Here is an 11,871-nt window from a genome sequence, read left to right as displayed (position 1 = left end):
TTCAAGCATTTTACATGGAACTGCAGTAAGGGGAATAGGTCTATAATTAACAATGTGAGATTTGTCACCATGTTTAAACAAAGGAACAACATTCGCCTGTTTCCATGTTTGGGGAACTACACTTGTTGAAAGACTAAGATTAAATATGTCAGTTAATGTTGGAACGATTGAAGTGCCGGCTAGTTTCAGATTTTTTGGAGATATGCCATCCAAGCCAGGGGGTTTGGATGGATTAAGTTTATCGATGGCCTTCATAACATCTGCTTGAGAAACATGAAAATTATGGAGAGGGCTAATACCAGGATGGGCAGCGCAGGATTCGACGTCTGGAAGATGGTAGGAAGATTGCTGTGGAGAAAAGTTACTTTGGAAATTCACATTGAAAGCATTAGCAATTGCACTTGGATCACAGAAGGTTTGGTTGTTGCAGTTAAAAGTTGTATTTGATTGGTGCTTCCTCTTACCATTTACAAAAGACCAAAAACGCTTGGGGTTGTCTTTACAATCTAGAGCTAAACTATGAACATAATCATTGTAGGAATTCCTTGTCAATCGATTAACCAGCGATCGTAATTCTTTGTATTTGTTCCATAAGTTGGCATTGTTCTTGTTCTTCACAGCACAGCACGTCTGTATGCTCAGTACTCCAGGGTACTCCTTTGTCACATAGGGTACTCCTTTTCAAAAGTGCATTGAACACAAAAATTAGTCCTTCAAAATTACCCAGAAAAAGGTTTTGAAAAATATTGGCCATTACTTTTGTCCAAACAAGCTGTTTAATGATAAACCAAGTAAAAGGTGGAATTTACTCCAAGAAAATGAAGGAAAAGTTTGAAAAAAATATGTGTTGAAATATTGAAATTTCTCACTTTTACTGCTACGAAGGAGGTGGAAAGTTATAGTTTTTGATATACGTGTATTAAAGTCAGAAAATTCCTGTTGCATGTTTCCTTTAAGAGTTACTAGAGGTGGCATCCCTTGTGATGGCAGTTGAGATTTGTCCCAAAAGCTCCCTGACCCGTGGAGTCACGACATCATAGGAAGTCTGGATATCAAATATGCCTCTCTGAACGAAAGTCCGTATATCGGTAGCCTCTGAGGGGTACTGCGCGTTGAACACAAAGAATACCTTGAAACAAATATTCACTGCCTTCACAAGGGATTCCACCTCATAGAAAACATCATTGTAAAGCACAAAAAACTCCTTGGCATCAAGTATTGTGTTGCCAAGAATCAGGACCTGTGGCTGCCTGGTAACTCCCCTCTTTCGGCACTCCTCATCCCTCTTCTGGATGTAGCCAGCAAGGTCTGTTCCACACTGAAAAGCAAGGTTCATTATATTATCACATTTGAAACTTAAAACTGTTGAAATAGGTGGAAGTTTTCAGTCAGCAAGCTTCACATACATGTATACATGTACATTGTAGAAGCATTGGACTAGCAGTTAAAGTACCGCAAGTTTTCAATTCCATGCAGCTTGATGTTTGTTATTGGTTACCCTGTCCATGCTACATGGTGGTATTTAACATGTCGCATACATTCTATCCGAAGCCAAATAAAACAATTTTGTCTTCAATGGTACCATACCTTCTTCAGATCAATGAAGGCTCTCCGTCCCTCAGCTATGCTTGGCTTCCACTTTTTCCCCTTCACAGTAGCCACTGTTCTTGGTGTTAGCAGCATCGGCAGCATCGAGTGCATAGATAAATGCTTTAATAACATTGCTACATAGATGGCGGATACCACAAAAATTGACAAACTTTCTTCAAGCGATTTCTAGCAAAATATATACTGCTGTAGTCCCTCTCAAGATGCCCATCTGACAAGGGGAAGTTCCAGTCTTATATAAACATAACCTGGGCTACTCGATCAGTCTTTTTTTAGTAATAGCCACTCTAAACAGGCTATCCCATGAGCCAACTCATGACTGGCGCTAGGGCGGTCACATACAGTAGGTGTACGGTGGACTGCAACATTTCTTTAAAATATTGAACCACCCCCGTAATGTGTCAAACATTATGCCAAAAACAGCATTAGAATAAAGAGGGTGAAACTAACCTGGGGCTGGGGAGTAGTCGGCATCCTCTTCATCATCATCAATTTGGCCAGATATAAGCTTTGAATTATTCAGCTCTGCTACACGGCGCACAGCTGTGTCATCACAGCAGTCTAGCTGTATTTGTTTCAATAGCTTTGGTGCCACCATCTCCCACTTTGCTGTGAAATTGCCAGCCTGCTCCTTGAAGAGAAGCTGGAAGTCCTCATCAATCTGAGATACACATGCATTATAAAATAAACAAAAACGCTGAAAATATATGCACTGAAGATTACAAAATATGTAGCTGTAAAAAATTTGTTATGGGAGCATAATCGCATCAACCATAAAGTTTGTTGATGTACCTTAATGGGAGGCTTTTGAGACGATGGTGGCAGCAAACATACCCGGTCATTTTTCAATTGTTTACGTCATGTTTATAAAGCCAAAGCGCTCATGCTCAATATGAGGCGAGCAATGACAAACTGAAATTACGTGAAATGACATTTTTGGGCATTTTCATAATAATTAAAATGGAACAATGAAACCTATGTAGATTAAAATGCATCCATCAGTTGTTGCTAACCCGACTTTAGTATTTTGCAACTCCTACCATCTCTGTTATAATTTGTTTTACTTACCCATACATAAGAACCTGGATCTGCATATCTCGGGTAGGCTTGCAATATATCACGATTGATGGCTGATCTTCCCCATGGATCCAGTGGATTCTAGCCTGCCTTGTGTCAGCCATGTATGTCCGGACCATGTGTCTTGGCTCAGCATTGTGTTTCAGCCAATTCCGTTTTTCTGAAAGAGTAGCTCCTGCATCCTCTGGTGCTAATAATTACATTGACGAAACAAAACCCAATAATGATTGTGTTATGCACAGTTTAATCTACACACGGTACGAATGGCAATGTTGAGATACAAGTACAGGTTGTCAGGGGATAGTGTACGTGGAGCCAATCTCACCTGTGACAGCTATGCCACGTCTGGAGGGTGAAGCTGCAGTTGGTCCCGTGCTTCTACATTTCGCAGCCCTCCCACCATTCTGCTTGCTCAACTTCCTTTGAATATTCCTGAGCCTCTCTTCAATGTAACCTGTTGCAGGCACTTTCCCCTTCCCAGGTGTGTAGAAGTGGTCCTAGGGACATACAATTACAGTGTGCAAGAAATTTACCAGAACATTTGCCACAAACATGTATAGTAGCCAGTATGTGAACTGTGAGGTCTTAACATACAACCAAGCTTTAAGCCACGTCATCACAGCTAAGCAGCTAAACCAATTTGGGGCAGGCTTAATTACAATCTATGTATGAATGTGATTATTAGGCCTGTCTGGATCCTATTACAATGGGAATGTACATCATTGGCTTTTGCTGTAATTTTCAGAAATGAACTATTTGAGGGGTTACCATATAACAGATCAAATATTGTTTCACTAAAATGTTTGAAGTTTTGCGTTCGGAAATGCTGGAAAAACCAAGAAAAACACAAATGGTGGAGTAGTCTGGCTCCCTGACTCCACTAAAGATAAAATAGATCAATTTCTAGATGCCAGAAAATTGTAAGGTAAGGGAACCAGTCTAGCTGGCCTGCACCCGTTCATGAACATGTAACCAATAGCAAACAAAATTGGACTGAAAAAAATGGTGAATTTGGAGCACCGTTGGAAATGTATCCAAAAATACAATTTTCTTGAAACTGACTTCACACCAGGTGCCATAATTTTACAGGATGCTTTAGACTGTCAATTACCAACATCCTACTAAGGTATTTTGTAAAAACTTGGTAGTTTTATTTTTTGATGTTTGCAAATGTTGTATATTCCCTTTAAGGGAGGAGATCAAAAGGATTAGTCTCGTTCCGACGCGAGCGCCCGCGTTCCTCCCGTTCTGAACGGGGATTAACTCAACCCAACAATAGGCCCGTTCTCCCGGGGCAGAACGCCCGGCTTACCAGGCGCCCAGCGAAGAACCCGAGCTCATTAAAAGTCTCATTGTGTGCGTCCTTTGTTATGTTAATGTCCTGTTCTCCCGCGCGCACGGCTGCCAGCAATGGCAGAGGTATGTGAAAAACGGTGATGTAAACACATGAACAGAATACAGGTAAGTGGGAGTCGGACGGTGAGACAGCAATTCTTCACGGCGGATCTACGTCGGAAGAATATTTTAGATGGCCCAATAATGAATGGTCAATGCAAACGGACGTGAAATATAAACTTCTATGTTGGGTAGTTGATAGTTGTACTGTTGGGCCCAACTGTAAACTTGTTCCACTTGAAATGATGGGTCGAAACAGTTTATAAATCAACCATGAGATCAGGCGATTGAGTTGTGATGTGAGAAAATTGAGTGATTTATTTTTAAAAATATATGTATTTTATACACAAAAGTCCCTCTCGACTTTATACCAAAATAACACAATAGCTAAGATAAGATCATATAAAGAAAAATTAAACTAGCTGAGAACTATGAACATGTATTTACACTAAAAGTCTCTCATACCAAAATAACATAATAGTGAAGGTATGATCATACTACAAAAATAAAACTAGCAGAGAACTATTTTGGCCGTCAAAATGTACTAATGTGCGCCTTCTTTGTGGCTTATCATTATTCACTCCGAAAAGGGTTTTGGGTTACGATACATCGAACGAAAAAAAAACTCACCAATGTTAGAATAATAAGCTTACAAATTTCAAAATACATTATGTACATGTGGCTCAACATAAATTTAGCTGGCGCAGGGCTGATCTTTTCATGGAGTTGTATAAAATAGTGTACTGAAAGCAGATAATAGCAATAGTGATCGTTAAACATGTATAAAAACGCGATAATTATTATTATATTGATATATTTCGGCCCTCAGAATGTACCAATGTGCGCCTTTTTTATTACGGTGGCTTTTCATTATTCACTCCAAAAATGGTTTTGGGTTACGACACATCGAACAAAAAAACTCCCAACAACGTTAGAATACTAAGTTACAAAAGTCACCAAAATAACATAATGGTGAAGGTATGATCATACTACGAAAATAAAACTAGCAGAGAACTATATTTCGGCCGTCAAAATGTACTAATGTGCGCCTTCTTAATACGGTGGCTTATCATTATTCACTCCGAAAATGGTTTTGGGTTACGACACATTGAACAAAAAAAATCTCACCAACGTTAGAAATAGAATAATAAGTTTACAAATTTCAAAATACATGTAATTGTGGCCCAGCATAAATTTAGCTGTCGCAGGGCTGACCTTAACTGTCAAAATACGCTACACGCGTAAGGAAGCAGCGACCTTCCTACACTTTTCATTCAGGCTGTCTCTGATCTTGTTGAGACCGGCCTCATCAAAGCCCCGCTGGAAGTCGAGTTTGGCCTGTGCTAAGATGGCCTTGAAGGTGGGATGTTTTCGGAGAGCCTCTTTCCGAACCCAACTCTTCCCGAACCCAACTCTTCCCGTTGAATACATTTCCATCGTGGAAGTTGGAGCGTGCCAGCTCATCCAGCCAGATGAGTCTCCCTACCAGTTTTACGATGAGGCCCTTGGCATTGTTCACCTTCGCGAATACGTCGTCAAACTTAGACCCTACCAGCACCCGTTCGTCCTCTCGACCGCTGAGCGGGCGAGATCCCCGTTTCTCCTCCTTGAGCTCCTGGACTTCCGCTCGTAGCTCCACCACAACCCGTGTAAGGCTGTCCAGTTTTGATAGAATCAAAGCATTCTGAGTGATGATGCTTTGCTGCAACTGATGATCTCCCATGAATGACAGATCGAGCAGCAGTGACGAGTCGTTTGCTGTCTCGTCCGGGGGCTGGGTGGTGGGCTCTGTGACGACTGGGGCTTCGTGCGGGGGCTGGGTAGTGGGTTCTGGGACGGCTAGGGCTAAATAACTCGCTATCCATCTTCAACTATACATCGCCTGCAAGAGATAAGAAAGCAACAAAAATTATTTTATCGCAACCATTACACGTATTTCCAAAGTCTCCTTGTCAATTTCATTGTGGTTGATGATTCTTTGGATATTTTTTTGTGCAGTTCCACTATCCACCGTCGTCACCGCACAGTTCTATTGTACTATTGTTCTATTGTATTGTACCGCGCTGTGGGCACTCAGCGTGACCATTTCATTGTGCTATTGTTAGGCAATTTCGGGCGTGATCCCGCAGTCGGAACGGGGCCCAGGCGAATGCGGGCGCCCGTGGGATTAGGAACAATAGGCCCACTCCTCCCGTGCACTCGCGTCGGAACGGGAAAAATCCTTTTGATCTCCTCCCTAAACAAAGCTTCAAAATATTTACTCACATAACCACTGACAGAATCACACCTCAGATTGGGGAGAGTTTGTATGATTTTTTCTGCCATCCTGCGTTTGTCCTCTGACTTGGGACTGCAATGGAAAAAAAACCCGCTAAGTCAGTAATCAATTTCACCAGAAGTCAGTCGAACCATATTTAAATACAAAAGCAAATGATAGCACGGATGAGCGGGATGACAGTCAATTCATGAATTCATAGTCAACAGGGTCTGGTAACGAGAAGTCTTTGATACATAGAAATGCCTGTATATACTGACCAGGCCCGTCGCGGGGGGAGGGGGTGTCAGTGCAACGCATTCACAATATGTTGTGCACACGGCCATGTGGTCCCAGTTTTGGTTAAAATATGGGTAAAAAATCCCGCATCCAGATGCACATCCCCATCAGTTCCAAAATATAATCGCGATTCCTACTTGTACTAAGGCACACAGTTTCATGCAAATCTGTCCATAACTTTTTGAGTTATTTTGTTCATAGACAAACCAATCAATCAACCAACCAACCAACCAACCAACCAACCAACAAACAAACACACTAACGTCGGTGAAAACAGAACCTCCTTAAACGAGGTAATTACTACCAAGATTGAAAATAGGGGTTTTCTTCTTAATTTTTTTAACACATGTACCAGGTTCAGCAGTTAAATACAACGATGACCTTATTAAATTAACAAACTATGATGTGCATGTCTGAATCAGCAGATTGTACCGTCACCGCTGAATTTGATTCTAACCTTTCCCTCTTGTATGAAATGGGCATTGGGAGGATTAGTCAAGAATTGAATTAAGCTTGTTCTCAGAGACCTATAATTTTCTGTGTGATGGAAGTACTTGAGGTCATTAAGTTTTGATGGGCCAACAACCCCGGTTTCAGATACAAAAGTGGGATCCTGTGCCACATCCTAAACATGCTGTTCATGAGAAGCCCTATCTCGCAAAAGTCCTCTCTCTTCAAAGTAGGTAGTCTGCATCATTTCTTTATGAATGATGCAGAACCTACATGGATGGTTTGCTGCAATGCTTTCTGTGAAGCAAAAGAGGCCGTGCATCCCCAAATTGTCGCCAGAAACTTGGCCCAATGCTACTGCATTGTGTATATTTGTATTGTTTATGAATATTTCCATTCCTTCCTTGTGCAAATGCTTCAGTTCATCCACGATATTCTCTAGAATTCTGGAGAATCCATACTTTTTCCTGTCTGCCGAATAGTATATCTGCAGAAGGTGGCAATTGACCAGCAAGGAGTTGTATGCAGCAGGCAGCTCTTTCACAATGTAGTAAAAGAAGCCAAGCTTGTGGACCCCTGTGTGAGTGCCGAGAGGATTTGTTGTTTCCAGATCATCGTTGAACAGACCTAGTGAAATGCAGTTAGGTTGAGACAGTAAAGCACTGCTTTTGTAGTACTGGCCATCATGGAAATCTCTGAGTACACCATCATTCTTTGACTTTTCCTGTTGGATAGCCCCCCATACACCAGGCAGTTCCAAGAAGTTTTTCAATACTGCCTGCAAAGGCACATATGACATTGTGTTACACTTCACAACCTCAGTTGTAACTCCTGAGATCCTATGGTTCTGCTGCTCAATTCTGTGACCGAGTACTATTTCTTGTGGCATTATGAGAGACCCTTCTCTCACAAAGTATTTGTTCTCCATGTACTGAGATGTAAGACCATGGAATGGTTGTTCATGGAGCTCAAACTTGGACTTTACCTCATCTAGAATGTTGTTCAGGTCCTCTGGATTCTCAGCAACACTTTTCAATTTCATTTGAGTGAATTTGTGTAGATGTTCCACAATATCTTTTACAATACTGGAAGAGTTCTCTACAACCATGTCTGCGTTATGCATAGTCATCGACCCACTGGCTCGCAGTTTGGCTATAAATGCAGCTGCTGGTTTACAGACGCCGTGCTCATCATGTACTGACCACTCTGTTGCATCAACCATGGAGGAATCAACACCGTCATTTTGCTAATCTGGGGTTTCATTTCCAATTTCAATGTCTGACTCGTATGCGTTAATGCCATCACCATCATTGTTATCCTGCTCAATAACAGCATCTACACATTCTGGGTGCAACTGGAGTAGGTGTTTGCGGTGTCAAGTTTAAAAGTATTTGAATTGATAACATTTTTTCATAAGGTTAATAATGTGCATTCTGGGCCACTGTGAATAATCAGATTCAGAGTCAGCACTATCGAATTAGTAAAGTTGACTTATTACAAGTTGCCACCTGAAAGTTTAGATGAACCTAAACTTGTAGCCCTGATAAAGGTTCTGTCGTATGGCATGTAGTCTGTTGTGATGGTTTTGAAGTTTCATGTAATTCACTTTAGTCTGTTTATTCGTTGTTCAACAACAGTCATTCACTGTTCATGGTTCCCTATTTAAGTCAGTGATTCACTCATGTAAAAACCGCAAAAGAAAGAGTAAAAATAAACCGAACATATATAAAACCCATGGGGGCTCAAACATCTTCATTTCAGATGATGTGACAAACTTTGTCAGAATGGCGATGGCCAGAAAGCAACTCTGGAAAAAGCTTCTGTTAGGCATCCGACAAGATGAGCGGGTCCTTTTTGCATCCATTCCCTGGACAGTCCCGGCTTCCATCACCTACAAGCTTCACAGCAGCTCCTTCAAGTCATTTCGCCTAGGGGAAGCGGATCCAAACCGCTGATCAACCACAGGCAGCACACAAATTCCGCAGCTGAGTATTTATAATTAATTATTGTAAAATTTCCTCTAGAAACAATTCTTATGTAAACGTTGGCCTCGCAAAGCGTAAATAAATGCAATTCAACAGTGTGTTTGACCAAAACAGTTCAGTATCATTTGTCACAGAAATCTGATCATAGATTTTACTATTTTTTTCTTCAAATGTCGGCTGATGACTGAAAATAGTGTCCGACTAAATTAAGTGCAAAATATATGGGAGCCCAGAGAGGCCACATAAAGCTTATACTCAATCATAACCCCATCTAAAAAAACGTTAAAAATTGGGCAACAACAGGATTTCAGTCATACCAGTGAGTTTGGGGGTTGAAATACATTGAAAAAATTCTTTTTTTTATTTTGCCGACGCGCATGGCTACGGCGATCACAACTATTTCACGAATCATCCGCAAAACAAGTTACATACCTTCATTAATTTCCAATATCACACTTGTTCTTTTTTTCTAGTCTGCCCCACATGCACAGTCGACGACGACACATCCCAATCATAACGCATGCTTGTCCTGGCATGGATGAAGTTTGTACAGGGCGTCTTCATGTCGGCGTGGCACAGATTCAGAAGCGAGCTTCAGGTGGGGATAGACGCGGTACAAATGGCCCAGATGTTGACTGCACAACGCAAGCAAAGGGGGTATCCTGCCATGATGAGCTCAACCTTCAAGAACATGCTCGAATGAACTGAGGACGCCGAAAATCATGCATTTTCCTTAAAAAAAAACAGTTGTGTGTACATGTTGAGCTGAAATGACATATTCAACCATTTTTCTTTATTTTTCTTACAGACCAGAAATCCTTGCAAGGTCCTTCATCCAACAGAAAGAGATAGGAACGTGGCCCTACATGACGCCTGTAATTATGACACAAATGCGGGCCAACAAGTTCATGCTGGTGGACGTAAACGTCATCAGTAGGCGAATCGTATGGGCTGGGATGCCTCACCTCATGCCGCATGACAATAGTCGACATTCCTACTATCACCCACACCAAGGAATCGCATCAAACATCAAGGGCTGTTTTAGAACTCACTGATCAGATCCACCACAGATGTCGCCTACTCAGACGGGACCTCGACGTCCTGGACCTCCCGTGTCTGCTGGTTGTTATGGAGCAACAACGACGACGCAAAACCGATAATTGACACCCATGGATGGACTGGAGAGAGTTCGAGTGCCGCCTGGGTAAATATCATTCTCATTGGCTCTTTTTACTTTCTGGTTCGCTGACGGAATAACTTGCATTTCTGTTCTTACATGTTATTGCATGTTACAGGTGTCGATTTACACAGACTATGTACCAGGATGGAAATGGAACACCTGGTGGTCAACAGTACCTGAGACGATCTCTACTACTCACTATTCGGGATGTGGAAAGTTCCAACTGACTACATGGAGAGAGTGGCGGTAGCCACATAGCCAGAACCAGCCCCAAGGAGGAGCAGCCAGAGAACAACCTGCCGGAGAACGTCGGCGAATGGAACCTTGACGACGTACAAGATGATGTCCAGCCCCAGGTGCATGCACCACAACCAAGGCGCACTTGCCGACGAGGCATCACTCTCCTGATTGTGGAAAACGAGCACCTGCCAGTGCCAAACCCTCGCACAAACATGTTATTTAATTGATTTCTTTCCTTGTAATGACTGGATAAAAAGTATATTCATACAAATTTGAATATTTTGCTATTTAATTTCTTTTCAATTTAATAAGCATACACTTATTCACCTGATTTAATTCAGCCTAGTGTCATGACAGTTGCTGCTTCTGGAAGGGGAAGGTTCCCAGGACCAAAGCGCTCAACCCACTACCGCCCGTCCCAAGTCGGGGGCAGTTGCAACAGTCTGAAAGATCTGACAACAGGATGCAGATATAACCTGGGCTTGATAATTTTTTTCACAAATTCATGCTGTGCACGTCGATAAAACGCCGACGCAGATCAAGCCAGGTTGCGGCCATAACCCGGCCATGGTTTTCAAACCCAGTACATATTAATATGTTAGTTTAATTTGTAATTACAGGTTCCAGGTCTTGTACTCCTATCATTTATGTCATTCTTTATATAGATTCTTTTGTGTTATATAAAAAAAGAAAACTATAAACCATATTACCATCAATCATAAACATTCTTGGCTGGTGTCTCTTTCGAGAGCAAGTATTGTGCTATTGCAAAAAAATGAAATTCATAAAATTCCAAAATTTGGAGCGCAAGTATTTGAACAAGTATGAGATAAGAAAGACGATGACTATTGTGCAAGGTAATCCGACAGATTTGTTGATTGATAAATGTAAATGAATAAGGTGAAATAAATTGATTCGTTGATAGTATTGTGATGAGTCATGAGGTACAGGTTTTATACATCAAGGTGAACTGTGAAGTGACATTTGTTAGTGCCAAGTCACTCATGCTAAAATGTGACCTGCCGTAGCATAATGAGAAATAACCCCCACCTTTGATTTGATGTTATGTACATCATGTTAAAGTGCAAATCATTGGCTTTTCCAATGATACCAAACTTATTTCTGTAGCTTATTTTGTTCCAAACATAAGATGCAGGAACTTCAACAGCGTCCTGCCAGGTTTCTCGAACCTCATTTCGAGAAAAATGGCTTTGAAAAAAAAAGACACGCATTGAGCCCTTTTTCCCAACAAAAAGGAATAGTGTGATTCTTAGATACCTTGGCTACTCAAAAATACAAACAATCAAAACCAATTTTCACATGTTTTTTTAGAGTATATCCGACTTCAGGCGTCAATTACTCAAAACAAGGCTTTGGGGGAC

At 41.4% G+C, this 11,871-nt stretch overlaps 1 long non-coding RNA gene across 1 annotated transcript; it reads left to right on the top strand.

Moving 5' to 3' along the window:
• Positions 1 to 7,201: 7,201 nt before the first annotated feature.
• Positions 7,202 to 11,417, top strand: LOC119729303. Its single transcript, XR_005271215.1, has 2 exons — positions 7,202 to 10,273; positions 10,365 to 11,417. It is a non-coding gene; the product is annotated as an uncharacterized LOC119729303 (long non-coding RNA).
• The last annotated feature ends 454 nt before the right edge of the window (positions 11,418 to 11,871 follow it).

Source organism: Patiria miniata, unplaced genomic scaffold (genome assembly GCF_015706575.1).
Source record: "Patiria miniata isolate m_02_andy unplaced genomic scaffold, ASM1570657v1 HiC_scaffold_20, whole genome shotgun sequence".
Taxonomy (NCBI): Eukaryota; Metazoa; Echinodermata; class Asteroidea; order Valvatida; family Asterinidae; genus Patiria; species Patiria miniata.
This window is presented reverse-complemented; position numbering and strand designations above follow the sequence as displayed.